At 36.8% G+C, this 27265-nt stretch overlaps 1 protein-coding gene across 1 annotated transcript in view; it reads left to right on the top strand.

Moving 5' to 3' along the window:
- The window catches only part of EMCN (endomucin), a 100339-nt gene that overhangs the window by 9707 nt on the left and 63367 nt on the right, over positions 1-27265 (top strand). The window lies entirely within an intron of this gene.

The following is a 27265-nucleotide window of genomic DNA, read 5'->3' as shown; positions in this document are numbered from 1 at the left end:
CATTGGGTAATTCTGAGACACTGAGATCACTCTATTCCTCATCCTTACTGAAATGCAAAGTTATGAAAATGCAATTGTAAAGATGCATTGATTACAGATTTTACCGCTCTAACTCTGAGGTCTTCATTCACTATGTTGAGTAATTAACTTTATTCTAATCCTGTCCAGAAGCAAAGGCATTAGATAATTCAGTTATTCCCAGGTTTTAAAATTTTCATTGATCAGTAAATAATCAAATGCCCTTTGGACATTTGACAGGGAATTAACAGGTTTTTACTTTGCTAAATAAAGACTCAAAGCACCTACAATGTTTACATCATTTACCATTAAGTTACATAAAGTCGACTTTAGCTATAGGCATATATTTGTCAATTTAACATTTTTTTTTCACTGAGCTCTGACTAGTGTCACAAGCCAGCTCTGTGCAATGGTGGAGTTGACTGTTGGCTAAGCCAAGAGCCTTTGGTCTTAGTTACCAGGGGCCACAAGTTCTTGGTCTTAGTTACCCAGGGCCACAAGCTTGCTTAAAGCATTTGCTTAAAGCAAATGTTTTAGTCTCTAAAGTCTTTAATTTCCCCATCAGTAATAGGATTGCAGTTTGACTAAATGATACTGAAGTTTCCTTCCGGATCTACAGTCGTAAGATCTCTCTGTAACAAGCAATTTCTGTATATTTTGCCTCAAGTTATCTTGCTTCACTTTCATCCTGTTATTCCTAGATTTGTTCATTTTGAATCAAGATGCTCATTTCTATCCCCTAATGTTTGTTTCCTTCAGGAATTTTCGGATAGGCTGTAAAAAGCATCTGATTCTCACGTAAAGGATCGGTTCTCTGCCATGAGAGACATTTCTCAGAGTACACATCAGCAAAAGACACCTTTTTCCATTTTCCCTGTGGTCTTATTTGTATATAATTTGGAGACGTGTTGCTGGGAGGGAGTTTAAAAAAAAAAAAAAAGAGTGGAGCGCCTGAGTGGCACAGTCGTTAAGCGTCTGCCTTCAGCTCTGGGTGTGATCCCGGCGTTGTGGGATCGAGCCCCACATCAGGCTCCTCCGCTGGGAGCCTGCTTCTTCCTCTCCCACTCCCCCTGCTTGTGTTCCCTCTCTCGCTGGCTGTCTCTCTGTCAAATAAATAAAATCTTAAAAAAAAAAAAAAAAAAAAAGAGGACAGAGAAAGAAAGCAAGTAAGGGAGAGAAAGAGGAATTCATAGACATCCAGAAGAAGATTGAGAGTAAAGATGGGATTAAAGGAGTCCGAGAAGGTACCACATGCTGGGAGAAAGAGAGAAAGCTTCTGGGAGAGGGTTGGGTGGGGAAAGAACAGGAACGAGAAAGGGAGGGAGAAGGATATGTAACAAAAGCTCTAACAATTTGGTAAGAGCACTCCCCATAGGACTTCCAGCCACTTTTATAGACTTGGTACTCAGTAGGGTTCTTTCTTCTTCTGTTTTTAAAAGATTTTATTTATTTATTTGAGAGAGAGAGAGAGAGAGAGAGAGAGAGAGGGAAAGGGCACAGGGAGAGAGAGAAAATCTCAAGCAGACTCCCTAAGGAGGGTGCAGCCCAAGGTGGGGCTTGGTACCTCGGCCCTAAGATGATGATTCAAGCCAAAACCAAAAGTCAGAGGCTTTAACCGACTGAGCCATCTAGGCACCCCAGGTTTTTTCTTCTTATCATTAAATCTCATGCTAGTCCTTCATTTCTCCATCCATTCCATTTGCAAAATACTGCACATTTTTCAAAGTACTTTATTGATCAATTATCTCATTTAATCCTTGCCATTGCCTAGGGGATTGTACAAGCTGCTGTTTTGGGGCTCATGTCAGAGAAGAGCCAAAGGACACACACATAACTGAGATCAGTAGGTCTTAACATCTATTATTCATAAGAATTACTTACGGTGTCCATTAAAAATGGATTTTCCTAGGGCTCACCCCTATGATCCCAAGACTTCTTCCAGTAGAATCCAAACAACTATGCTTCCAGCAATTAATACAAATAATTTTTATACACTAGTACATGGACATACATTCTGAGAAATCCTGGACTAGACTCCAATTTCCTGACTAGTCATCTGAACTCTTTTTATTGCCACCTACCCACAAAATGATGAGGTGTTTACCTTTAAATGCCTTTAAAGTGCTAGGGTCTAGTGCTTGCAGTGAGAATTTTGGTATTAATTCAGTGTGATGTTTTTTTTAATACTAGTTTAGTATAATAAAAACTAGATTTGGCCAAGACGAATATTAGTTGAAGAGCTGAAATCTCCATAGGCAAATAGGTACCATCCCTTTGTAAGGAGATTCCTTACTCATTATAAGAGCCTATTGATTCCTTTCCATTCTATTAATCTTCTTCCTATTTTCACTAACACTGAAAGACCGTGGGCCTCTATCCCTTTGCTGCTCAAGATTAGCCACCTCGGATAATAGTCTGATTCGAGGGGCGCCTGGGTGGCACAGCGGTTAAGGGTCTGCCTTCGGCTCAGGGCGTGATCCCGGCGTTATGGGATCGAGCCCCACATCAGGCTCCTCCGCTATGAGCCTGCTTCTTCCTCTCCCACCCCCCCTGCTTGTGTTCCCTCTCTCGCTGGCTGTCTCTATCTCTGTTGAATGAATAAATAAAATCTTTTAAAAAAAAATAGTCTGATTCGAGAAACAGCTACAATATTCCCATCAAAGTTTCAAGTGGTGTCAGGATGTTTTTGACAATCCAAACACAAATATTTCTGGTTCCTAGAGAAGTGTTAGAGCCAGAGGAGCTTGAGAAGGTATGGAGAATTAAATGACCAATGTTAATAAATATCTTGGAACATGAGAAGAAATCGAGAAGCTGTGACATTACAAATCTCTGCCAGAGATGCAGGAAAACTTTAGTGTTAGAAAAGGACAAGTTGAAATTTGTCAACTGGTTTATCACCTGCCATTACTTAATAAAGTGGGTAAGTTACAGGAAGAATTCAACAGGCTCTCTTCCAGAGTTCACAAACGAGCATCCTCTGACATAATCTGCAGGTGTGCGGTTGCCACACGGTGTTTTGTGACAACAGGAAAATATTTAAAAATGAGAAAATTTCACAGAATAGCAACAAAGAAAGAAACTGACAATCTCATTTTCAGGTTTTCTGGTAACTCCAGGCCCCATATTCCCTCATGACAGTATACAGTTAAACCTGAATAATTCATACCCCTTTAAATTGTGGAATGTACAAACATATGTGCACTTAAATACTGTTCACCTCTCTGTCCAACCTCTGGGCATTGGGGTTAACTCCTTCACCTTTTTCATAGAATTTGTAGGATTTCATAGAAGCATTAAGTGTGTAATTTGCAAACATATCACCATGTTTGTGGTGATGCAATGGATTTTGGAAAGACAGGGTTCTGGGGCAATTTCCTACTATTGATTAGGCTTGCTAGCTCAATCTCGGAATTTTAAAGACATATTCCAGTCACCAATTTTTTTCATTTTTCGAAAATAAGAATGCTTTTATTGAAATATAGCTATAAATCGTTAATGTGGCACAGATTACTACTCTTTTCTTAGTCTTAAGAAAGCATAAAACTTAGAAAATGAGTTAAAGCATTTAGAAGCTACAAATCATAAAATTGATTAAAATTCTACTCTATTTTTGTTTCCCACCATCTCTTTACAATTTATCTGGTAAACATAAACTTCCTGCCTTTGATGAAAATATTGAAGGCCCACTGCTTTTTTGCTCACTCTTAAGAAGGAAACAGTATTCTATGGACAACCTAAGTTTTTGGCGTATATCAATTCCAAATTAGAATATGCAATCCAAAATAATAATTGAAAATTCTCTCCTATAGCTCATGTCTTTGTGGGATGGAATTCTACAAAGTGGGTTCTTTATGGTATCTCTGTTTTTCTGCTTCCTGTCCCGTCTCCAGTCCCTTTCTGACCATTTGGTGTTGGGAACAGAGTGAGGAAGGAGTAAGAAAGTTGAATGCCAGGTATTACTTGACCTGGCACCCTAAGTTGTGCCCAGAGCCTGTAGAGTGATGCATCTCCATGGGTTCTTCAAAGGTGTGATTTTGGGCCTCTTCCCCCTTGCAGCTCTTTGGTTCCTAAGAATGGATCCTTATTCTGGGAGCCCACTGGTTACTCCTTCCAAAGCACTAGTAATCCCGTGTTACCCCAGAGTTTCATGATGCTAAAAGTGCCCAACTCTACATAGCTCTGAGGAACAGGACACAAAACAGCTCTAAGTCCACCCTCTCACTCTCTCCCTTCATTTGATCCACTGGTGACAGTCACATGTATCTTTCTGGAACAATCTCTGCTGGGGAAGTCATGCTCAACATAGTAATAACTCCCCTGGTCTTACCCCAATGCAGCTAGCCAGCAGTCTTTCATTCTGTTGATTTTTCCAGGCGTGAGTCTGTCCCTTTGCCTTTCAGCTGTAAGGACCACATATTAAGGTAGGTTTTCATAGCAGGCCAGACAAGCTTTGCTCCTTTGGGGTGAAGGAATTGGGAATGGTATTCAAAAGAAGTATTCTGCAAAGACAGCCTGCTATAAAATAATATCTGTGTATCTCTCTCCACACTTTTATATTCTTTTTATATTCCAGAGTAAAAAAAAAAAAAAGGATTCAAGTGTCCACAAAGCAGGCTTTAGATATTTTATTTGAAAAATTGTGTATGATTATTTGTCTCACAACTTTGCGATTTCGCATATATTAGTAACCGAATAAAACTTTAATGTTCACATATTGTGCCAATCTATCCTGTGCCAATCTTTCCTTTCCAATTAAAGACTTGAATGTGTATTTTCTCAAAGTTTAATTACATTAAACTTTGTAAATGTAATTGTGCTACAAATCAATAGTATAATTAGAACGATAAAATTCTCTGTATGTTTAGAAATTAAAACATTTTTTATAAATAACCTATAGATTGTAGAAAAAATCATAATGGAAATTAGAAAATATGTTGAATATGAAAAGAAATAAAATATTTTATACCAAAATGTGCATGATGGAGTTAAATCAGTGATTAGAGGGAACTCTTATATGAATTTGCACATTAGAAAGGAAGAAATAAAAGGACAAAATAAACCCAAATAAAGTAGGTGGGGGAAAATAAGAAAAGTAAGAGCAAAAGTTAATGAAATAGAAAAGAAATACATAATGCAAAGAATTTCCATATGTAATAAGATTGCTAAGCTAAATTTCTGCCAATATTAATCAGGAAAAAGAAGAGAAGAAACAAACAAAATGAGAAAGATGACATCACTATAGTTGTTGCTAAAAATTTAAGTGGATATCATGAAAAACTTTATGTCAATAATTTTGGAAATTTATATAAACTGAACAAATTTTGAAAAAAATACAGCCTCAAAACTAAAGAAGAAATACAAAAGTTTGGTAGACCTTTAACCATTAAAGAATTGTGTTGGCAATTAGTAATCTTTTCACAAAGAAAAATCTCAGCCCAGTTGGTGTCACCAGAAAATTATACTAAACATTCAAATAAGAAATAAATCTAGTTTTACACAAACTTTTAGTCTCTTCCAGAGACTAAAAATAGAAGTTTTACTCCCCAATTTATTTTATGAGGCTAGCATATGGGTAAAATCAAACCCTGACAGGAATATTACGAGAGGAATGGTGTTGGCCAACCTCATTATGAAAAAGATTTAAAATACAACAAAACATTAAGAAGTTACTTAAACGTGCCCAAGCTGGGATTATATTAGCAAAGTGAAATTGGTCTAAAACCAGGAAATCAATCAGGGCACCTGGCTGACTCTGACAGTGAGCTAGCGGCTCTTGATCTCAGGATTGTGAGTTTGAGCCCCCCGTCAGTCATAGAGAGTACGTCAAAGAAACAAAACAAACAAAAAACCCCAACTAACTAGGAAATCAATCAACTTAATTCACTAGATTGACAGAATAAGGAGAAGAACATATAGTCATCTGAACAAATGCCAAAAAAACTCCTGTAACAATTCAGTATTATTCTTCATAAAAAACATTTAGGGAACAAGACTGTAAGGGATTTTCTTAATCTGACAGAATAACTTCAAAAACTACAGCAATTATCGTGCATAGTGGAGAATTGTTAGCTTTCCCTCTGAGAATGACAACAAGAAAATCTTGTCCAGTAATATTATTTTTTTTTAAGATTTAGTTTATTTATTTAGAGAGCGCAAGCGGTGGGGGGGGGGGGCGCAGAAGGAGAGAGAGAATCTCCAGCAGATTCTGTGCTAAGTGCAGAGCCCCACATGGAGTTTGGTCTCGCAACCCTGAGATCATGACCTGAGCAGAAATCAAGAGTTGAAGGCTTAACCGACTGAGCCACCCAGGGGCCCCCAGTAATGTTACTTTTATAAAACATTGTACCAAATATGCTACCTAGTACTGTAAAACAAGAAAAATAAATATTACAATAACTGGAAAAGAAAAAATAAGAACTTAGTATTTGGAGATGATATGGTATGATTGTGTAAGGAGAAAATCTACAAGAATTTACTGATAACTTATTAGAATTAAAGACCTAACTAAGGCTTCTTGATATAGAATTAATATATATTAATTGTATTTCTATCTATGCAACAGCTATATGAAAAGAAAATTTAGCAAAATACAAGTTACAAAAACATCAAAAAAGAACATCTAGCACCTACAAAGAGTTCTAGTAAAAGATAGGCACGATTTTTAGGGTAGACATGATTCTTAAAAGAAGAATAATGACATTTATTGACTGAAATTAAAGACTGAAGAAAGCCTTGAAAGTTAGAAAAATAAACCATGTTCATTGGGCAACCCAGCATTTAAGTGATGCTAATTTTCCCCAAATAGACCTAGAGATTCAATATAATTCCAATTAAAATCCTAATAAATTTTATTGTGGAATGTAAAAAGCTGATTATAAGTTTTATATGGAAATGCATTAAGAAACTCTTGACGGTAATTCTTATGGAAGAAAAACAAAAAAGGAGAACTTGTTCTATCAGGTATCAAGTCCCATAATAAAGATGTAGTCATTAAAACTGTCAAATTGGTGCATGGTAGAAGTATCAAGCAATGGTGGCATTGATGCCACATAGATTAGTGGATAAAATTGAGAGCACTTAAACAGACTTACAGATACATGGATCTTTGATATAGAACAAAGATGGTACAATGGAGCAGTGGGAAAGGATTGGACTTTTCGATAAATGCTGCTGGGACAATCAGGTAGGCACTGGGGAAAATTAAAATCAATTCCCATGTAACACCATACACAAAAGCCAAATCCGGATGAATTACATACTGATGTAAGTGTAAAATTTAAACTTTAAAACTTTAAGAAGAAAATATAAGAGAATATCTGTGTAACTTTATTCTAGGAAAATACACAAAAAACACTAACCATAAATGAGGGATATATATTCTGTTGCATTAGAATTAATTATTCTGTTTATCAAAAGAAATAAGAGCAAAAGTGAAAAGACAGGGCGCCTGGGTGGCTCAGTCCTTAAGTGTCTGCCTTCAGCTCAGGGCGTGATCCCAGAGTCCTGGGATGGAGCCCCACATCGGACTCTCTGCTCTGCTGGGAGCCTGCTTCTTCCTCTCCCACTCCCCCTGCTTGTGTTCCCTCTCTCTCTGGCTGTCTCTCTCTCTGTCAAATAAATAAATAAAATCTTTAAAAACAAAAAAAGTGAAAAGACAACCACAAAATGGGACAAGTTTATTTGACGTGGATATAACTGACCAAAAAAAGATGCATCGAGAATATATAGAAAAAGCTACAAATCAGTAAGGAAAATTAAAACAACCCAATCCCAAAACAAAACAAAAAATTGGCAGTCTTAAATAGGTACTTCATTTTTGGAAAAAAAAAATTGAAATACAAGTAGGCTCACAGCAGCACATTTTCTATGATAAAAGTTAGTGAAAGCTCAAACGTCTATAAGTTACAAAATTAATAAGTAAATTATGGTTTATTCATTCAATTAACCATAGGCAGCAACAATGAACATACTGTAACTAAAATCAATAAAATAAAAATCTTAAAATATGACATTGAACAAAACAAAAAATACTACATATTGCAATTTACATAAAGTTAAGAACAGTCAAAAATTTAAATTCTATCATATTCAGATGTACAAATAGACAGTAAACCTATTTAAAAAAAAGGCTACAAATGATTACCATAAGTCAGATTAGCTACAAATTACCTCTAGAACAGTGGGAGAGGGATGTAATTCATAGAATATTCTCTAGAAGTTTCTGCATTGCTGGGAATATTCTATTTCTTAATCTGGGTTATAATTACACCAGGTTCTGGCTAATATCTATTCATGATATGTATATTTATATTTTTACACTTTTCCATCTATGTTACCCTTTTATAATTATATCAAAAGTTGGGAGGAATGAATTAAATATAGAGCTTGAGCTTAAGAAACTTAAAATTGAAGCTGGGATCTATTAAAAGGGAAATAAGCTGTCTTATTGGGTAGATGATAAGACTCCTTAAGGTGTTAAGAGTAATTAGTATATAACAGAACCTGAATATATTTAATCGGAAAATCTTAAGAAATACCAAGAAAAAAAAAAGCTGTGGAGAGAAATATCAGCAGCCCTCTGAAGTATTTGATGACAAGAGTAATCTATTTTTAACAAATAAATCTCTATTGTCATTATTCATACGTTATTTGTCAATTCTCCATCCTCCACCCCCCCCCCCCGCTCCCCTCCCCACATCTCTAGTACAAATCTCTTAAGAACAAGGAAGACACTGTATGCTTTTTTTTGGACACTGTGTACTTTTTTTTTTAAAGATTTTATTTATTTATTTGACAGAGAAAGAGACAGCCAGTGAGAGAGGGAACACAAGCAGGGGGAGTGGGAGAGGAAGAAGCAGGCTCCCAGCGGAGGAGCCTGATGTAGGGCTCGATCCCAGAAAGCTGGGATCACGCCCTGAGCTGAAGGCAGAGGCTTAACGACTGAGCCACCCAGGCGCCCCTGGACACTGTATACTTTTAAGCTTTATTTTAGATGTTATCATTTTCCTCTCAATCTCATTCTGTTTTTCTCTTGAATTTTAGGTTGTTATTCACCCTTACTTATTTAGGGTCAGAAGCTTTCCACGTAGGACTTGTTCCTGCTCAGGTTTGTCCCCTTGTGTTGAGCTAGCTTTCTGTCAGATGTCACTACCTAGGATTATTTTAGCACTCAGAGGCACTCATCCTCTTTAATTTGATACACATTCTTTGATTTGTTAAGCTTGCTCTACTAGACTAAATGCTGGTCTGAGAACTCATGCCTAACAATCACCTCAAGATCTCTGATCCTAGGCGTGTCCTCTTTGAGAATGGAACCTGTCTTGTGAAGTCCAAATCAAAGCTTGCCTGCTATGCTTCTTGTGTTCAAGACAGGCTTTCATGCGTTGGAACAGTGTTTAATCCTCCTGAGGTCTTTAACTTCATTTAAATTCAACTTTCTCCAATCTCCATCTAATTCAGTGTAAGAAAGGACTATTTAAAAACATTTATTAAAAGTGTTTATGAGCAGGGGCACCTGGGTGGCTCATTTGGTTAAGAAAGTGTCTGCCTTTGGCTCAGGTCAGGACCCCAGGGTTCTGGGATCAAGCCCCCCACTGGGTTCACTGATCAGCGAGGAGTCTGTCCCTTGCCCTCTGCCCGTCCCCTCACTTATGCTCTCTCTCTTTCACTCTCTCTCTCAAATAAAAAAATAAAGTACTTATGAACAAAGCCAAGTGTTTTGTTTTCTATCGAATCATTTTAATACAGAAGCACATCTGACCTTATGATTTAATAACAATAATGCCATATTTATGCATTAATTAGGAGTTTACAAAGTATTTTTATATACATGATCTCTACAAAATCCTACAAGGCAGGCAAACTGGTATATGTTAGATATTTTCAATTTATTAATAGAGTTTTATATATTTAAGGGAATTTAACCAAATATATAAATAGGATTAAATGTTAAAAGGTCTCTAAAGTGATTGCTAAATTTGCTTATTAATAAATAGAATTATATCATTTGTAAATTGAACTTAAAACTTTAAGAGAGAAATAGATTTTTCATTCTATGAATTTAAAAAAATAGCTGAATATATACTTCCAAAGCTGAATTAACTTCTATAAAACATTTTCTACACATAAAATGTATGCTTGGGGACATTTTAAATGATTTTTTATTATATTATGTTAGTCACCATACAGTACATCCCCCGTTTCCGATGTAAGGCTCGATGATTCATTAGTTGTGTATAACACCCAGTGCACCATGCAATACGTGCCCTCCTTACTACCCATCACCGGTCTATCCCATTCCCCCACCCCCCTCCCCTCTGAAGTCCTCAGTTTGTTTCTCATAGTCCATAGTCTCTCATGTTTCATTCCCCCTTCTGATTACCCCCCCTTTCTTTATCCCTTTCTTCCCCTACCGATCATCCTAGTTCTTATGTTCCATAGATGAGAGAAATCATATGATAGTTGTCTTTCTCTGCTTGACTTATTTCACTTAGCATTATCTCCTCCAGTCCTGTCCATGTTGTCGCAAATGTTGAGAACTCGTTCTTTCTGATAGCTGAGTAATATTCCATTGTATATATGGACCACAACTTCTTAATCCAGTCATCTGTTGAAGGGCATCTCGGCTCCTTCCACAATTTAGCTATTGTGGACATTGCTGCTATGAACATTGGGGTGCATATGGCCCTTCTCTTCACTACGTCTGTATCTTTGGGGTAAATATGCTTGGGGACATTTTAAAAAGCTTACATTTACCAACTTGAAAATACGCTTACAGAGTTAGTATATTAAGTATTAGTACCATGAATATAAGATATATAAGTAAATTCTTTGGATTGGTGAGGGAAATAAATCATTGATTTTATGCCATCACTTAGAATAGCCCTAGTACATAGGAGGCATTCAGTTATCGTCTGTTAAGTAAATGAAAAGTACTCACTAAGTATTAATTGTGTGATTTAAAAATAGTATATATAGAAATTCTAAGGAGAAGGTAGTCATTGTAGACAGAACTAATAAATAAGGCTTCATGCAGATGGTACAACTTCAGCTGAAGTTTGAAGAAAAAAATTATCCACGTTCCCCAAAATTTTTATTAAATTTTCTAAAAAGGAGAAAAATGTGAGCAAAACTACAGAGTAGGAAATAAAAATGCCATATTTAAGAGATGACAAAGAAACCAGCTTATCTGTTGGGAAACAATGGGAAAGTTCAGTGGGTAGATTCAGGTTATAAATAAAACTTAGAAGTTTTTTTTTCCTAAAATACAGAAATTCATTTTTTAATATCTATAATTTCTGTGTTTGAAAGTAATCCAACAAATTGTTAAGTATTGTGGTAGCCAGTTTCCAAGATGGCCTCCAATGATCCTTGCTTCTTGGTATTCAAGCATTTGGGTGGAACATTCTCACACTTAATTGGGGCTGACTTGTGTGACTCATAGAATACAGTGAAAGGGATGTTGTGTGATTTCCAAGGCCTAGGCAGTAAAAGACATTATGGCTTCTACCTCAGTCTCTCAGATTGCTTTCTCTGGGGGAAGCCAGACATCACATTGTGAGAACAATCAGGCAACCCTGTGGAGAAACACATTGGAATAAACCTGACAGCCAGCACCAACTTGCCAGCACCGTGAATGAGCCACCTCATAAATGGGTCTTCCAGACCCATCACACCCTGAGCTGATTGCTGCCCCAGCTGCAATCTCTACAGACTGCTATCTTGTAAGAGACCCAAAGCCAGGATTGCTCAAAGCTGCTCTCGAGTTACTTCCCCACAAAAATTGTGAGAGATAATCAATGACTGTTGTCAGACATGTGTTTAGGGATGGTTTGTCGCACAGCAACGCATGGCTAATATAAGCGCCATCTTTCAAACTTGTAATACATTCAAGTTTTTGATACAATTTTGATTGATATTCAGATCAGAAAGAACACCTTGTGTCAAGGGAATTTTCCTAGATTTCAAGTTAAATTCTTTTCTTTCAAGCTACACCCACATTACATATTTAATTAATACCAACTGAACCTATTTAATTGATCCATTATTTACTTGCTCCATAAAGCCAAAAACATCTTTAGGATTATATGTCTTGCCTATTACAGTCTTAAAGTTCAGAGCTTTGATTTACCGTTGAAGAACTGGTGCAGGTAGAACAAGGATAATGCTCGATCACCCTGTTTGTAATATTGAAATAATTATAATAGCCAGAAATTTTATAAGCAACATAGTTTTTTCTATAATCCGACATAGATAATGTATTTTTTTAAAGATTTTATTTCTTTATTTGAGAGAGAGAGCACACACACAGAGGGAGAGGGAGAAACAGACTCCCTGCTGAGCAGAGGGCCAGTCACAGGGCTCGATCCCAGGACCCCGAGATCATGACCTGAGCTGAAGGCAGACGCTTAACCAACTGAGCCACCCAGGCGCCCCCCAACGTAGATAATTTAAAAATTATACACTGTAATTAATGGAAGTTATAATGTTATTTTCCATGCAAATATATTTTACTAATGAATTTGGCTTAGCTATCATTTGCATTTCTTGATGTTCTTACATGAGAATTGCTGTGAATAAACTATATTTGTCCATTTATATCTCTGAATATTGGTAAAATAATTAGTAATTCTTTTCATCTAGTGAAACATCAGAAATTTTAAGGTGAAATTCTTTTCACTTGCATTCATATATTGGGAAATTAGGTTAGAGACACAAATGATATTATAGAAGCAAATTTGGAAAGGATTAAATATAGTTTCAGATATTGTTTTCTCAGATTAAACAGTAAATCATTCCAGCTCCTATTTCTTCTACTGGAATCCAATTTCCATCTTTACTCACATTAGTTCCTCTTCTTTGACAGTTTTGCTCCTACTTGTTTAAAACACGGAGAGCAAGATTGAATTAATGTCGTAATAAGAATCTAACCACTTTATTGAGCAAAAGAGCACTTGTTACTTGTTAGTTATATGACGTGATCTATCACTACGCTTCTGTTTGCAAGTATGAATTTAAGATAAAATATTATATTAATTCATTCTTTTTTACTTGGAGTTTCCTTTGGCTTTACATCTTTTCCTGGTGTACTTTTCTTTATACTATTCTACTAAATTTGTCCACTCTTGGCTTTTGCTCTTTTGTTGTTCACTTTTATTTATTGCAACTCAACTTCATCTTGTAAATAAATAATAATTTATCTAATTAGTTTTATATTGTTAATTTCCTTATTATTATCCAAAATGTTTAAAATGCAGTTCAACATACTATCCTTTAAAAACTTGACTTGGATTATTTTTCAAGATGTAAAGGTCAGATTCATTTGAAAAGCTGTGCTAATTTTTTTCATAAATTGACTGTATTGTTTACTGGCTTATAGTTTGTCTAGTTTGTTGATGACAGTGTGATAGGAGACAAAAGTCAAAAGCTTTCCTCAAGCCTAACTTGATTGCTCTAGGCCTCTATGTAGGTCTATGGTATTTAAGATATTACATGATTATTAATCACCTACTCAGCCTTTACTTTCTACCTATATTATGAGTTCCTGAAATAATGCTGGGCTTTAAGCTTGTTTGACTTTGGTTCTTAAAAGAAGATGGCAACAATGTATGCTAGTATGAGGAGAAAAGGGAAGGACAGAAAATAATTAGGGCTGACTTTCTGCTATATGAAAAGGCTATAATTTGGTGCATTACAAGGCACTTTATAACTAATTAGGTGGCCTTAAGAGGCTTTCCCCTAAAACAGTATTTCCAGGGTGTATAATGAGTACAGCTGGTGGTGCTTGAGATCATTTGGGGGATAAATGTCAGGGGATTAAATAATTTGGACTCAAATCTCTATTATGCTTTTGGTTATCTCAGTGTATGTTTGGTGTTCTTATGTCTTTGCTATGGCCTAACACTCACTAATTTCACTTTTCAACACAGACTGTGCAGGATCAAGCATGGGACCACCATAGTTAATGGTATCTCTATGGAATATGACTTTTTTATAGTTTTTATTTTTCTCGTTAGAGATCTTACTCTTCTTTTGTGGTACCATTATAATATTTATTTTTAAAAACTGGATTAAATTTTTAAAAGTGATTTGACTTTTAAGAAAAAGAGTAAGGACCTAATAAAGTAAGGGGTACATAGAGTAAAGCCTATAAAGAAACTCACAAAGGTGGCACAGGTGTGGATGAAATTTTGGACACACTTTCCTCGAGATTAAACGTCCGGAGGCAACTCTAGCCACCTTTGGCATTTTCTTTGCCAGCTTTTATTCCTTGCTAGTACATTGCTCAAGTGAACAAGCGTTCTGAGGACACTCTGAGAGTTGGTGAGTGACTCTTCTGCACTTAGCAAATACATTGTACCTCAACCTTTGTCACCAGGGGAACATGAAGCACAATGCTTTCAAATGTTACAGAAGTCTCCCTGGAGGTAAGAAAAGTGCCAAGAACACAGAAAGTGCCCCCAAAAGTATTCCCAGATTTTGAAGTGACCCTGTATCAGGAAAATATCATAAATCCAAATTCATCCAATATTCAACACTCCTGAGGTCACCTAGGAGCAGAGATATGTTTACAACTAGTAATAAAGTGTAAAGAATAATGACTTACCATTAAATGGAGAAAATTTATTTCAGTATGAAGTTTCAACAAGGAGTCATACGTTCACTATAAATTCAACGCAAGTTTTTCACTTTCTAATTGTAGCCAATGGCAATTTAATTTAAAATGATAGAATAATTGCAACATTTTGAAAAGTCTGGCTATTCGGGAAAAAATTACTGACATTTGTCATTCAATTAATGTTTAGTAAGGGCTTGTTGTCAAGTACTGTACTAGTTGAAAATACACAGATGAATGGTAGTGTTATCTACTAGAATTGCTTGAAAATTTATCCTTCTGGTATATTTTACACAATGATTCTAAACTAATGACCATGTTTATACACAGCACCATATTTCTTAGGCATTCTCAATAAAAGAAACCAATTATATATTGATAAAAATGTGACATTACATCTATTGGTTTTCCCTTACTAATATTTCCGTTACTTTGTCAGGAAAGTAAATTTAATTGTTCTGGCACTAATTTGTCATCAAAACAGAAAGAAAAAAAAACCCAGTTTATGGGTGAATGTCAACTGTGATCTAATGGTAGCCTTCACACTTAGAAAATACTTTATTGCTCAACACTACTAATATCTTGGATATAAGTAATTATTGATGTTGCATTGAAATCCTTGTTCTGTAGAGTCTATTTGTCCTGATAATCTCTCCTCCCATATTTGTGAAGCAAACAATTTATAACCCACTCTGTCTGGAACAATTTTCTATAGAACAAACTTATGATTAACCTCTTCTCAGTAAATGCATTGTCATAATCATGACTTAGCAAATCTGATTCTCAGTGTAGTAAACAGCGTTTAATAAAATAAGGAAATCATTTTCTATAACTCAGGTGTCACCTGGATGTCACCACCCTTTGATATAAAACCATGTTCAGATTCAACTTATTCTCTGCTCTGGGCACAACAAGCCCAATGCCCCATGTTTCTGCAAATCCTTCGTGGCAGGGGGAGGATTAAGTTCTCATGTTCCCACCTTTCTTTCTTAGTTCCTGCATCCTTCAAATCAGGTACTCCGTTTGGTTTCTTGTGACCATTTCTTTAACTGCACTTTGGCAACCACTAAAGCACAGACGCCCTTTCTTTCAAGCATGCCCTGAAAGATCCACCTAACTAAAGCCTTGGTGGGTAATTGCAGACTTTGTGTGTAGTTGCTGATGTTACTGAAAGGCCAGGTTTTATGTAAGAGTGATGCAAAGAGTGAGTTTTAGATATCCTCAGTCTGAAAAATCCTTTGGACATTTACCTTCTTTCATGGCCTTTTCTCTCTCCTTTTTGCCTATGTCTTTCTCTCACTGTTAGGAGTAAAATATTGGGTCCATTTTGGCGGGCAGAGCAATTCAACTCTCTCCAGACCTTTCTCCCACATCTATTATAGCTCTGAACATCCTTTTGAATTTCCAAAATTACCTCTTGCGAGGGTATACCTGACAATTTATTTTTAGCTAAAAGCAAGTTTTCCATCCTAGGTTTTGTCTTTGCATTTTAGAAAAGATCTTGGAGTACTTCATTATTCTAGTTAAAATTGGACAACATCATGCAATGGGATACTACTTCTAAATAATGAAGTAAATTTGAGTTAATTGAGAAGTAAAAGTATACAATTTACTTCTTGTTCTTCTTTACTTTATATATGGATTTTTTTTTTCTCCTGCTGTCAGCAGAGCAGACACTTCCCAATGAGGCTTTGAGAGCATATTCTGGAAACATGTCTGTTGCCTACTATTAAATACAAAAATCTGTTGCAATGTTCAGTGTAGGCTCCTTCTTTTTCCAAAGGCTGCATCTGTCCCACAACATGCAGAGTTATTTTTAAATGTGTTAGATTTAATTAACCCACCACAAGTGACTCCTTTGATGACGTCCTAATGGAATGTTCTAAATATTTTTAATTTGGAAAATATACCGTATAAAAGCTAGACTCTGAAATCGGAAAGTAGACACTTTGACTACTTTCCTGTTCTTGTATAAATACATGATGGGCTCCTACTGGGCGTGTGGTTCAGAGCAGTTTTTCCATCTCCAATGTGGAGAAACTGTGGGGAAACAGATTCAGAGGAAGAAAAGATATGCTTTTGTTCTAGCACGGGGCATTGGCGTATGCTAGAGCCGAAAGGGCTCTAAATCCCCTGCTCTGTCACTCTTTGCTTGTTTGTTTCTAATTAAAAAGTATGAGTCATAGGTGTTTGAAGAGTGTCCCTAACTTTGTGTTGCAATGGATAAGACAAGATTTTAAATTCTGGCTGTTTTGCGATGCTATATGATGCCTTCAGCCAAATTAACAAGATTGTACTGTTATTAACACACTTAGATCCACCAAGAGGTGGTCCTCAAACTTTTTGAAGAGCAATACCTCATTTACCTGGAAAAATCGCAAACTACCCTCCCAGTAAGATAATATTTGCACCCACTAATTGAGGAAACAGAATGCTGCTCAATACTAAGGAACTATTTAAAATTTGTATTTTAAAAATATATATATTTTTTGGGGCGCCTGGGTGGCACAGCGGTTAAGCATCTGCCTTCGGCTCAGGGCGTGATCCCGGCGTTCTGGGATCGAGCCCCACATCAGGCTCCTCTGCTATGAGCCTGCTTCTTCCTCTCCCACTCCCCCTGCTTGTGTTCCCTCTCTCGCTGGCTGTCTCTATCTCTGTCAAATAAATAAATAAAATGTTTAAAAAAAATAAAAATAAAAAATAAATAAAAATATATATTTTTTAAATAGTAGCATATATGCGTGAGTTACCTTTTTCAAAACACAGACAATAATTAGTGTGTATACAGATTTTTGAAATTTTTATTTTATCTTAATTCCAGTATAGTTAACATGCAGTGTTATGTAAGTTTCAGGTGTACAATGTAGTGATTCAACACTTACATACATCACCCAGTGCCCAAGTGTGAATACAGGCGTAGTGATCCCTGGTAGAAACTCTGCAGATCCCAAGAGCGCCCAATAGTTGCCAGCATGCCAACAACCATGTGCCTAAGTACTACAGCATGGAAAAGCTCTTTCTTCTACTACATGAATCCAACTTCCCAGGTTTCTTTTTTCTATCCTGCAATCTTTCCGTTCTACTACTATAATTAGTTTCTTGAAAGAAATGGTATAAGGAGAATAGAAAACAAGAATAAGGAAAAAATAATTTATAAAACCTGGCAAAGTGGTTGTCAAAGTTAGGACTTAATTGGGAGAATCAGGTTATGATTTAGGGAGGAGCTTCAGGTTTTCCAGACTTTCCTAGCTCCAGCCTGCTGACTGTGTGGGACATGGCCCTGTAAGCAGTGAATCAAGTATTTAGGGGCAACGTAAGTCAGAAACATAATTTATCTCACCTAATGGTAGAACTCTAAAAGGTGCTTCATTTCATTGAGCTTTTTACCAGTATAAATTCAAGTGTAACCCAGTGATTAACTGCACGTCTCCCCTTTTGTGGTGTATCAATGGTTTGATCTGTACAGAAACCATATAGAGTAGGCTTCCGAAATTTTGCAAACAGGCTAACGAGGTTAAGCAGTTTGCAGAAAGTCACATAGCTGCTCAATGGTGGGGCCTGGATTGGACGGCATGGCCCCAGAACCCTGCTGTTGTTACTTGCAGCACTATACTGCCCCTTGCTTTATTACCTGGCTAAGAGATTACTTTCCTTTATTTAATGTCTTTTCTTACATTCACAGGGGATACTGGATATATACATCAAAAAATAATTTGATGCAAATAAAACTAAGAGAGCAAAATAGTTTTTGATTTGACCAAGGTAATGAGTGATTTTTGCTAAGTGAGACCAAACAATCATGTATTTACCATAACACTGTGGGCTGTACCCCTAAGGAAGAAAAGAAGCATTTCTTTTTACAACATTGCCGTAAATCCAGGACAAGTAACAAATAAAGTGAAAAAGACCCTTAAAAAAATCACACCTTGAAAAACCGTTCACAAATTCTCTGAGTCATTTGATATTACAATAAAAGTTGACTTTCTTCCTTTTTAATTTTTTAGCAAAATTGTTTCACACTAATGTTCTAGTCATGGACAAGATAAGATAAAACTTTGAGCTAAGAGATTTTGTTTTGATTCGATTTATTTAATAATCTCTGATGGATGAGGTGGTTGGTCAGCCAAAAATAGATGAAGTACTACTGATAATCCCTGTTTTTTACTTTTACCATTTTACGTACCTTAATCAGTTACATTTATTTTCATAACAATTAGCAATAATATAAGAGAAAAGCATAGTGAAGTCATTAATACTAAAGTAGTGGCATAGCATAACCACAACAGCAGACGTGACCGTACAGTTCTGACGCTAGCCAATGTTGAGGAAAAGAACATGAAAAAGGGATGAGAACATGTGAGTTTCAACAACTCCTTCTAACTCTGCATCTTGACAAGTCACTATCACTTACCAGGACCTCAGTTTCTTGATCTGTAAAGTGAGATAAGAGTTGTGTCTGTTCAACTGTTTTACAAAATTGTTGTTAAAATCAACTGATGTAATTGAAAGTAATTGTTACATGAGTTTGTGTCTTTGGGATCTCTATCATTTAAAGTTTTTTTGTCCTGGGGGGCCTGGGTGGCTTCAGTTGGTTAGGCGCCTGCCTTCATCTCAGGTCATGATCTCAGGGTCCTGGGATCCAGCCAGGCTGGATCGGGCTCCCTGCTCAGTGGGGAGTCTGCCTCTCCCTCTGCCCCTTCCCCAGCTCATGCTTGCGTGCACTCTCTTTCTCTCTCTCTGAAATAAATTAATAACATATTTTTTTAAAATATTTTAAAGTTGTTTTGTCCCTTCAAGCAAAGAGAAATAGCTTTTTTTCATTTTATTTTACCTCTTTATAATTGAAAGTACAGTCACTCAGCTGCTAACAAACTAAAGAGCATTTTAAATCATCCAGAGAGTTTCCTTTTACATTTAGAGAAGACAAAAATAAAAGTAGATGAAATGATTAATAAGATATCTCAAATTTAGCCAAATGTCATTTTCTGGCTTCAAATGCAATACTACAGACTATTTTTGGAAACACATTTGTCACTAGTTGAATATAGACATTAGCGCAGACACATGCACGCATTGGTGAGAGGGAGTTGACTACCTTATTTGCTATGGGCTCTATTCATTCATGTAAGAATTAATTCACCTATACAAAATATTTCTTCTTACGCTTGCTCTTCTATGTTGAAAAGAAAACTCTGAAACAAAGTATTCCCAATGCATATTTCAAACTTTGTCTTTCACATTGCCTTCTAGTTCTGGGTAGACCAACATCCTAAAGGGGAATACATTTAGTCCAGGTAACATTACCAGACTCAAATGAATGTAGTCATTGTTGCCCCTTGAAATACGGAATTCCCTTTTGGGCTCAGATTTCTCCCTGGTAGCAAGTTAATGACTCCATAAAGCCATTGTGTATGCCTGCTAAAGTACAAGTTTCCACTTGGTATATAGAAATGCAACTTATATTTTATGATTTGCCATAATGGATATTTACAGTGTAACTTAATCTTAGAGGTAATACAATTTTATTGTTGAAGTGAAGTTGTTCAATGGACACTTTTTATAGAGAGGAAACTGAGACCCAGAGAGGTAGAGTGGCTCACACCACATTGCACAGTTAGCTAATGTCAGAACTGCCAGGTCTGGGTCTTGTCTCCTGTCATGTAATTTCATGGGTATAAGTTACGATTCCAAATGAACGTAATCTGCTGGTCAACAGTGTCTAGTGAGACCTTCCCTTCCGAAGAAACCGCTCAGGACAGCCTATAGTTAAGACCCAAGATCTCAAGTGGCTACATTCTAAGTTCAGAGGAAAGCTGGAGGTGCCATTAGAGAGAGAATAGGACTGTGCTCTCCTTTATAATCACTGCCCCTCCGTGGAGCCCAGAGAAGGGACAAGGCAGTGCTGTTCCTCCCAAGATTGAGAGGGCTCCCCAAATTCATCCCCTTCCTGAAGTCATGAGATGGGCCCAAGAAACTTGCTTGTGAAGTTTGCTGGTGCCTACAAAAATGTGTGAAGCCTAAGCATCTTGTTTCCCTGAAAGATGTTTTCTTGAGCTGCCAAACCACAGTTCGTCTCTGGCCTGAGGGTACAGCCCGGAGGGAGGCATGGCGGGACGACAGTCTGAGTCCAAGAGTATGGCCGGGTTGTCCCTCTTCCCTCCTACTCCCACCCTTATACATATTAAATACGACTTTGTCTTTTTATACTTCAAGAAGTTGAAACTCCTAAAAGCCGAAGTCCACTTGTAATCGAGTCCACAATCTCAAATATCTCATTATTATGGAATATGGTTTTTTTTTTAAATCACAGTTATTTTTGTAAAGGGAAATAACGACATTGCTCCATCGTTTCAAGCCTGACATCTGGGCCAGTGGAAGAAATTTGCCTTGTACACTTGCATCCACTTGTCAGCCAAAATGCCTTGAATTCTCAGGTCCATTTTGCAGATATTGTTGTTTTCTGTTTAAGAAACTCACCAATGTGATACTGCCTTCCTGTTCTCCCCGGAGGGGCCAGGTGGCTGAGACACCTGTCCACCCGCTCGGAGCCTGCCGGCCTTGGCATTCCTCCCCACCTCACAGATGGCTGGCAACCTGAGAGATTCCTCTTTGGGGCACAGCTTTCTCCCACTTACCTGAATATTTTCCTCACTGTGAGAGATGAGATTTTCTTCTTCTTTATCTCCCAAATTCATTCCACCTAGGAAATGAAAGCATTTTCAAAACTTCGGTGCTTGCTATGGTATTTTGTGAGTCTTAATTGAATATATACTTCAAATTTAAAATTCTTTTTTCAAGAGTTGCCACTAGCTCAATGTTTTCATTGAAAATGGGATTTTCCTATTTTCCTCTCCCAAAAGTTTTTGCTTATAAGTGCCCCAGTATCCTCAATGTCCCCTTTCAGGTCTCATGTTATATGACCTCTGTTTTACTTGGCAGTGTTGACTTTCTTCTTCTATTTGAATATCCTTTCTTTCTTTTCTCCCATGAAACATTTTTTTTCCTTGATGTGCTCAATTATCTGATTCCTCTTGAAATCTTGTCCGCCAAGAAAGTAATTCTGATTATTCCTGACACATCACCTTACTTTAATTTCATTTAACATTGGATAGAACCAGCTCTGCATAGTATTAATGAGCAGCGTTTATATACGGCCCTCTAGCATAATATTAGCGTTGTTTCATGCATGCATAGCTTGAGTATCAAAATAAACTTTAAGTTCCTCTGGGAAAAATATGTTTTTCTATTTCTGCTAAGCCCCTAATGAAATAGATGCTTGGGGTCCCTGGGTGGCTCAGTCAGTTAAGCGTCTGCCTTCAGCTCAGGTCATGATCCTGGGGTCCTGGGATCAAGCCCCCTGTGGGGCCCCCTGCTCAGCAGGGAGCCTGCTTCTCCCTCTCCCTCTATCTGCTGCTCCCCCTGCTTTGGTGCTCTCTCTCTCTCTCTCTCAAATAAATTAACAAAATCTTAAAAAAAAAGAAATAGATGCTTAATAAATGTTTATTGAGGTAAACAGTTCATGGGTTAGTAATCTACTTATACATTTAAAATAGGATATTATGAAATTTTGGGGTCAGTGCAAATAGAAGAAATCATCAAAGAAACATCATAAGATAATAATTGTTATTTTGTTTTAATTGATAAAAAATTAACCATATTTAATTTGGTAGGCAATAAACCAAAGTGAATTTTGCTACGTTAAAATAGAAGGATCACTGTTAGTGTAAGATTGTTTTGATAAGATACTGATAATCAAAAGGAGTTGGTGTCTTGTCTTTCGTGAAGATGCTATTATGATGGGAATATAGCAAGTGGTACTGTATTGTATTTATTTATGTGTTTGCCTGTTTCATTATATTCGTACATAAATATATTTTATTTTTATATCAATTTGTAGTATATTATATTTTAAACATTTTCATTATATTTTAATATGTATTTTTGATTAGTGAGGAAAAATTGAAATTTTCAACTTAAACTTCACTTATGATTATTTATTAACAAATAGATAACAGGGTATCAGTTGAACAGAATTGTCATACTAGCAATTACTGACAAATTACTATGAAAAAAAGGCCCTCTCACCCTTAACATCCCAATTTATACACTACCATCACGTGCAAATTTAGGAAGTGGATCTATGTTCATTATAAACTGTGATGCATTGGGGATAAGCATCCACAAATGGTAACTGAACAACTGACACTTATTTTATTTCAATACACAATCTATATAAAGTTTTTAAAAGCCAGAGGAAATGGGAATGTATAGGAGGTGGCATTGTATGAAGGCAACTGTGAACTAGGGGAAATAATACACTATAAACTATTGAAATATGAAGTTACCTATTTTGCCTTTAATTCCATTAGTTAATCTAGGTTGTGAAATTATTACCTAATAATGATACTTTGAGGGTTATAAGACCATTTAGTAATTAGCATTTTGTATATACCCAATATATTTCTAAAAAAATCAGACTTTTATTTCCTTAAAGAGCTTAAAATTTTCTTCTGAACTTTTGTTTATGGTTAAAACTCACAAAGTAAATATTTATTCCTGTAGTTCAAAGAGAAACTTCAGCATTGTCTCTGTCTGAAATGTATTCCACATGCCCAAATAGAACTGGGGGGAAAAAAGATTTTTCTAAATTACATAATATAGATTGATCATTTAGGAATTAAAGCACCTTTTTTACTAATTGGTATTATGATCTTTTGAAACTACCTTAAACTCATACGTTTTCTAAGCTATAAAATGTAGGAATTCTGTTACAGTGGGATATTTTTTAAAGTTATTTTGAGACCTCAAGTGTTAGAATGCTCAGTTACTGTCATTCAGTATTCGTGTTGATCTAGAGAAACCATGATCTATACTCACTGGTAGTGGTTTTCCAGTGGACCTTAAATGTAGACTCGGTAGGAAAAAAGATAATTGGAGAGATAGCTTCTCATTATGAGGATGGATGAACTCTTTTAGAGACCACTTGTGAGTTACTTAGAAATGTAATTACAAAGCATGTCTAAGAAGATTGGAGTAGATGAACTAATCATTTGAAAAGAGGAGAAAATATGATAGTTGGTTTTCAGCCATAAGCTGAATTTTCAAAGTTCTTATGATTTCTGTAATTAAAATAGCTTTTTTTTTTTTAAATCCCAATCCTGCTTCATCCTTTTGAAGCATAGGAAACTAAGAGTGCTAGTATGTCTTGTGCTCTCTCAGCTGGTGTATGGTATAGGGTGGAATCAGGACAAAATGCCATCTGTTTCTCTCACAACATCCTAGGAGCAGCCCTATGTGGCTGGGCATAAGCAAAGATGTGAAATACAGGTCTCCTTGTTAAATTTATCTTTAATTACTTTGGAGATAAAGAAGAGCAAAATGCTACCTCATTATGTCTCGTGAAGAGAAAATACTTCAGAATAAGCCATTTTCCTCAATAGTTTATTATGAGATCAAATCAGACCTAAGAGAAATTTATAGAAAATGCTGTAAAAACATAACTGGTGGTTACTCGCATCCCAGTCAATAAAACCTTCAACAGTGTAGTTAGAGTAATTCTTTCCCACCGTAGCATAAGAATGTTTCTACTTGCAGAATTTTCCAACTGAGTAAATCTCTATTTTTATTTTTCAAATATAAATAGCTGTAGTAGATTGAAAATTGCTTCCAGAGCTTTAAGTCTAAACGTTTTACGGGTGTTTATAGGTGGACACATTTTATATGTGTATATATGTAACGTATATGACAAAATGATGGCATTTTTAAAGAAAACAACAGTGAGGTACTTTGTTTCCTCATCCTAGGTACATGAGGGTAAAACATCTGTGCATCTTCTACCCCTTTAATATCAAACCCCGTCAAAGGCAGAGAGCAGGCAGGGCAGGAGTATGTGGCTTAGCACGAAATTGGTAGTTAAGAGGATCTTCTCTGGGTTCAAAGGGGCCTGGAGTAAAATTCCACCTGTGTGACTTCCCACTGTATCCTCATCTGTACAGTGGTGATCATATCAGTATGGGCATCCTGGTGTTTTTGTAGGATTAAAGGAGCTAATTCACAGGAAGTGCTTACACAGAGCCTGGCACACAGGGACGCTCAGTATTTGCAGGGGTGGTTTGCCAGTCCTTGCCAATGGAGGGCGCTGTCTTTGTGGGTCAATGTGAAGAACTACTATGGAGATATTAACGAGCGCTACTGGATTAAGATTTTACTCAGGGAAATCACCGGGCGAATGTGTTGCAGTCTTCTGAGGGAAAACCTTACAGTACATCCCAATCTCGATCTTACCACACCAGTGTTAAAAAACATGCCTCCTTCACCTGGGGGGCCCAGCTGGTGAAGCGTCTGCCTTCAGCTCATGTCATGATCTCAGGGTCCTGGGATCGAGCCCCACATCAGGCTCTCCACTCGGTAGGGAGTCTGCTTCTCTCTCTCCCTCTGCCTTCCTCCCTTGCTCATTCTCTCTCTCTCAAATACATAAATAAAATATTTAAAAATTTTTTTTAAAAATTTAAAAAAATGTGTCTATTTGTAGCTGGCAGCAAGTCATTTTCTAGATGTGAACTCACTGATCTCACATGGTAACTTGAAGAGGTCAGAGACATTGGTAAACATAAAAATGGGACTTGCCATTCAGTTCAGCTGGTGTCCTCTCATTCTCCACCCCACCCATTTCCCCATCGCTGCTCCTACAGTAGAATTGTTATTTGGTCACTTTCCAGGGCTTCCCACTGACTTGTTAATCAAGTCCCAAGTCCCTGGTTTGGTGTTCAAGGTCCTTTAAGATCTAGCTTCCGGTATTGTGCCGGACAAGGCTCCTATGTCCTTTCATACCATAGAGCGATCCAGCCAAACACAACTGTTTGTAATTCTCTCAATTACCTCTCACTTCCCCTCCAGACCTTTGTCCGGGCCCCTTGCTCTAGCTGTGTGGACATGCTACTTACGCTTCCAACTCTAGCTCCTATGTCAACTCTCTCATAAAGGAGTCCTTGCTCATGCCAGCAGGGGGGTCATCCTTTACCTTGTAAACTCTTGCCCAATTTCTTGTCCAGTAGCTTTCAAATTTTTAGCCGGAATCACAATAGGAAACATATTTTGCACTAACAAATTATGTGAATACACATACACACGTACATGTGCACATGAACTTCATGAAACAATAGTTATCCTCATTATTTGCAATATCCCTCCAACGTTTCTTTTCTCTTTCATTTGGCAAAAGCTCTGACTGCAAGATCTACTAACTAGATCTTAACTACTCTTTACTTGTATCATAACCTGCAGTTTGAAAAACACTGATCTACACACCTCATACAGAATGTCCTTCGTCATTTCCTGTGTATAGGCATCGTGTTCCTTACCGAATGGAGACCTACTCACAGGTGATTCCGTGTAGAACCGCGTACAGTCTTTCACTAGATCTAATCGAGCCTTTCACATCGGTTACCCAGTAAGTGTTTTTGGAAGAGAAAAAGGAAAAAAGGAAGGGGGGAAGGGAGGAAAGAAATAAGAAAAAATTCTCCGGAGATGTTGATTATACTCAGAAATTGAGGATGCTACTATTTAGCAAGTCGACAGATAGGAATCATTTATTTATAAGTGAATTTTCCAGTCAAAGTGGTATGTGCTTCTTTGAATAACTTTCTTCAACTTCAGTTTAAACTTAAAAATCGGTGTTACATCATAGACTCTGGGAGGAAAGGAAAGATAGTGAGAACAAAATGACTAATACAGAAAAGATAACGTCATGCATGCTTGCCGTGTTCCTTCTGCCTGCTGGGAGAGTGAGGGGGGCGGTAAGAGCAAGGGTGTGAAGTGTATCCAGAGGTGAAAAAAGCTTTTGACTTGATTTCTGTAAAGCCTGTGAAAAGGCACTTCTGTCATTCCCGAATGTGCTGAACACATCCATACGCGCTGAATACACCGAGCAATTTCGTGTACTATCAACAGAGTCAGTGCCGAGTGCTAGCACTTCCAAGCACCTCAAGTCTATAAAAGGAAACAGGAAGTACACTCTTAGCGCCTGACATCTGAAATACTGCTTTTCGCTGATGTGCAAGATTATTGGTTTTTCCAGATTCAAAGAGGAAAATTTTGGATAAAATTTAACTGTGAAAATCATCCTAATGACATGTATTTACTGTAATGACATATCCAGTTTGACTGGGACCGAAACATAAGTCTTAGTCACTCAAGTCTATCTTCTGAGCTAATGTGCTGTACTATATATACTCTGCACAGAGGTACTAACAACACGAAAACAGTGCCCTCCGTGCACATGAGCACTTTGTCCAAGTCCTCTGTACACGTTTGTGCGTTGTTTTCTGATCTTCAACACAACAGTGAGTGTTCAGAGACGAGACCAACTAATGCAGGATTAAAAGGATTCTATAAATGCTAAAAAATTCAGTCATATGTAAAACAAATATTTCCATGAAGAACTGCGAATTAAGTCCTACATACTTCACTTTGAAAAATTACTAATATTTCAATGGGAGTTTTAAGAATTATCATTAAATATTTACTTTCTATTGTCAAAAAAGTATTATTAAAAATAAACATGCAATATACATACCAATGTAGCACCTTCATTTTGGTGCTTTTGATCGGTACAATCTAGAGAAATTACTC

This window comes from Ursus arctos, unplaced genomic scaffold (assembly GCF_023065955.2).
Source record: "Ursus arctos isolate Adak ecotype North America unplaced genomic scaffold, UrsArc2.0 scaffold_9, whole genome shotgun sequence".
NCBI lineage: Eukaryota > Metazoa > Chordata > Mammalia > Carnivora > Ursidae > Ursus > Ursus arctos.
Note: the sequence above shows the minus strand (reverse complement) of the source record. Positions and strands in the feature narration are given on the sequence as shown.